At 37.4% G+C, this 4422-nt stretch overlaps 1 long non-coding RNA gene across 1 annotated transcript in view; it reads right to left on the bottom strand.

Moving 5' to 3' along the window:
• LOC117151488 overlaps window positions 1-3084 on the bottom strand; it is a 14498-nt gene extending 11414 nt beyond the window's left edge. Inside the window, exon 1 of the long non-coding RNA XR_004461468.1 lies at window positions 2841-3084. This is a non-coding gene — a long non-coding RNA (uncharacterized LOC117151488). The remainder of the gene's footprint in view (window positions 1-2840) is intronic.
• Between the last annotated feature and the right edge of the window lie 1338 nt (window positions 3085-4422).

The following is a 4422-nucleotide window of genomic DNA, read 5'->3' as shown; positions in this document are numbered from 1 at the left end:
CCGTTCGCGCGGCAAACTTTGCGCCGCTTGCGCTCGAAATTGTCGCCGCTTCGATTTCGCGACCGATGTCCGATAATGAAAATGCCGGTGGTTCCGTCGTCGACGCTTCTTCGTCGAAACGAACCGGCGGTGACGAGTTGGAAACGTGTTTTCGATGAATGTCGTCGTCATAGACCGTTTCGATTGTCCGATAGGAAATTGCAACCTTTTTCTCTTTTTTCCTCCTTTTTTTCTTTTTTTTTAACGCTACACAAGTAGAGGGTTTTGTATTCGATAATATTAAAAGCGATAACGCATGCTTCGAGCATCGTTAATCGTCTCGCGTGTATTTTTTTTTTATCGCTTTTTATGCACTTTTCTTCGTTTTTTCGCGCGAACAGTAATTTTCGATATTCGATATTGCAGATGTTGTGTTGGTGGATTAATTGGAAAGGTGATAGTAATAGATTATAATAGATTATAACAGATTGTATAATGGAAATTGTAATTAGAAAGCTGGTATTAATAGATTAGCTGGGATAAAAGGAATAAAATATGTAAAGGTTTGAAATAGTATATCGGAAGGATAATAATAATAATACGTACACCAACCGCGTTATTGTTCTAACGAGCGGTAGATTTTCGCCTTCTCGTTTCTATGATAATTTGCTCGCTACGTGTATGTAAGTAGGTATCGCTACAAATCTCTTTAATATTAGAACAGATTCTGTATTGTTAGCTTTATAATTTATCAGAAAGCATCGCTTACCTTCTTTTCCTACTTTTCGTATTCTGTAGCATTTCAGATTGATTAAAAATTCCTTATTTATTAAGTTTTTTTAATTGTACCGACCACTCCATCAATTTTCTATATCGCCTATTTTGCATATTACGATTTAAATCTCAAAACGATTTCTTTAATATAAAACATTTACATTTACATCTTTATATACATACGATTTAATTATCCTCAACCATCTGCTTTCTATGCAAATCTTTTATCCTAATGTTAGCTTTAATATATCAGTTTCCTTCCATTCTCCTCGTTTTTTAATCTCCTAATTTCGTCTTAACAACAAGCTCTTAAACGTATCACAAATTTCACCGACTAAAAAATAAATGACGACCATACAAGTTACAGAAAATCACGTCTTATTGTAATAGCCGAAATCTTATCCGATAGATTGGCCAGGTCATTCGAGTTCATCCTCGAAGTCGAGAAAATTCAATGTAGGTACACGGATCGATAGTGCGCGAAAGCTTCGCGAGAACCGGATTAACAAGCACAATGCGAAATTATAAAGTTTATGAAGCCGATGTTAGAGTTACCGTATGCGTTTGTTTCAAAGGTAACCGGGCAACTTTACGGCTTCTTATTAGATTCTAAAGCAAGATGTGTTTGTATCTCGTTAATTAAATGATAAACACACGCATACGGATTATTAAAGGAACGCTGTGTGAACTTTGGCCTTTGTTAATGCAACTTCGTTAATAATAAGATTCGTTATCAAGAAGCTATCAGATCGAGTAAAACACGATGAAAATTAAATGTTTCCTGGTAAATTTGTTGTATCATGTTTGCTGTTGCGAGTTTGAATATTCGAGTATATCGTATAATGTACAAATGAAAATATAAAAAATACTGAAAATAAAGTTGTTTCCTTCTAAAAGTAGTTCTTAGTGATTAAACTTGCGTTAAAATTACGTAAACTTAACGTATCTCGTTCGATGGATGTACTTTTATATAGACATTTCTTTAGTTGCGTTAATAAAAATACCGAGTTGCGTAAAAATTCGCAGTCTAGTAAACTATAAAAACTTGTTGGAAGATACGAATGTCTTCTATGTCGATGCTCCAACTTTCTCCACTCGTTCAACTATTGCTCGTACTTCGTCTGTTTCTTCGTTTATTCTCCCCTATGTTACGAGCTGCGATTAAAGAAGATATGCTGGTAGCTGTGACGCGAAACTTTCTGTGTTCCATTTTCTCAAACATCAACGATCCTACGTTCTCTTGTTTGTCGTAACCGTAAGTTCCAAAACTGTAACGAGAGAATCGAAATGACGACAAAATTGAAGAATTTCATTTTGTTTCTTAGAATACGACAACGCGGTAAAATCATTAAACAATTTTCCTAATTCAACACATCTATCTATTATCTTTATTCCATTCTGTCGTGTTCCAATCAATCGTCTCTGCTCTATTCTAATTCGTTTAAATTACACGTATCGCTGCGCGACTTTAAATACAAGTTCTCCTTTAAATTTCCATCGGTCCATTTATTCCCATCCTGTTTCATTTACAAGGGGTTCGCTCAAGAGAGGAATTGTTTTCGAGGACGTGGGATTCTGCTGCTGGCACCATGGTGTCGTGGATTTCGGTTGCTACTACCACCGAGTCGTGGTTAACGCTACTTCAAAGTTGTGCGACTCGGCTAACGTTATTCTTCGGTTAAGACATCTGCCTGCAACCATCTTCGAGTCGAGGTGCTCGTCTAGTCAGAGTTCCGGACAACATCGGCAAGGAACGAGATCGATGAATTCTATTGCCGTACACTGATGGATCCTGTCAAAATATGGAGAGGACTTTGGAGAGGTATTACAAAGAATTTTATTCTAATATTCATATAACTTTGCACAGAGCCAGAAATTAGCGACAGAAAAACCAAGGGGTCTAACGAATATCCCGCAGGCCATCGAAACAACAACTTAGAGAGTGTTCCAGTGTCAGAAAACAGTAACAACATGGCCATCTCTGACCTGGGCCCCGGCGACATCTCATCCGTAGGAGCCAAACCCATAGTATTAGATTGTCCGGAAAGTGTCTTTCTTTTGCAGACACAATGCATCTTCATACAAACATTGTTGGGTAGATAATACATTTACACTGTACATGTGAATGTGTGTGTAAGCATCAGAGGGTGTCCAGGTCTTAGTGGAGACAAACGACTGTTGCCAGATGTTAGAAGAATCTGGAAGAGTCGGTTGAGAACAAGCGTGCGTGCAAAAAGGTTGTCGAGGTCTTCAGAGTGTAAGATATATTGTATAGCTGTTGTGTGTAAAATAAAGTAAACGATTTGTATTTCCGAATCCTTTCTTTACCTTAACAAACATGAAACCTAATCTGTCGAACGTTGTGATCTCTATTTTGATAGAACAAAATGGATCTCTATATTCAACAGATCCTACTTATTCCATACTTGGATGCGACTGTATTTAAACTGTATTTCGGTCTACGGTTCCTTATCGTGTACTTGGATTATTTGTCATACGATAAATTCATAAATGTGCTTGATTCGTGTTCTTATGAATTGTAACGAGCATCTTACTTTGTACATTTTGCATATTTTTGGACCTTTGCGTTTCTCGTAACCGCGTACACGTCTATACAAAAGCTTATTAGCAACACTTTCAAACTCGTTTATCTTGGGATCGTCAAACGTTGTTGGTATCACTTTGAGACCATAGAGTTCTATAAAAGCCGAATCGAAACTATTCGGAATAGAATTAAAAAGTAACTACCAGATAAAATTCAGATCTGATATGAACAAAATGTTATAAGCATAAAAGAGCAAATAAAGAGGTATCTAATAAAATTTGCGTATTGATCCTTCTTGCAAGTCGATTTCCAACTATCGATAATATATCGATGATCGATCAAGGATAATTAAGTGAGAGATGACGCGATAAAACGCGAGGGAAAGACACTTTTCTCCAAGGATGCCACATAAATACGCGAACGTGTAGCGCGTATAGCTATCAGAGTTGCTTTGTCGGGGAAGGAACTGCGAGCTTGTTGCACACCGATCCATCGATCGGGCCAATCGAATCAAAGACCTTTGTTATTGACGAAATGGAGCTCGGGATTTCCCGACGGATGAAATTTAGTCGTAAAACCAATAACGATCTCGTACACAGAGAAGAAACTGTAAAGTCAGGTGAAATCGGCCGATTAACTTCGATACTTGGAACACGGATACCCTGCTGGTTCCTTCCCGAGGAAATCAAATCGTTAGTGACGTACAATATAGTAACTCTGTATAGAGAATTTTGAAAGAAAGAAACGAATGAAATCGAAATATAAAGTAGCTTACATCGAGTTAAGTGGTCTTGAAAATTGTTAGCGGTTTGAAGGATTTTTAACCGACGAAAGAAATTCTTTGTACGTTAATCGCTAAATTACCTACGTTTGAAGCAACAATAACTTCAACACGGTCGAAAAAGTTCTTTCTATAGATAAAGAGGTTGTTTTAAGAGTATTACTCTTTAGGTGGACAGCACGACGATGATTCGAACGAGGCAACTTGATCTAATTGAACGAACATTGTTTCATCGTACCAAAGCTACGACTACGTGTCATACTCCAACGATATTGCAACTTTTACCGTAATGTGTTTTATTCCAAGAGAATTACTTCAGCGAATCGTCGCGTTGCGACGATCG

Source organism: Bombus impatiens, unplaced genomic scaffold (assembly GCF_000188095.3).
Source record: "Bombus impatiens unplaced genomic scaffold, BIMP_2.2 scf_0233, whole genome shotgun sequence".
Classification (NCBI taxonomy): domain Eukaryota; kingdom Metazoa; phylum Arthropoda; class Insecta; order Hymenoptera; family Apidae; genus Bombus; species Bombus impatiens.
Note: the sequence above shows the minus strand (reverse complement) of the source record. Positions and strands in the feature narration are given on the sequence as shown.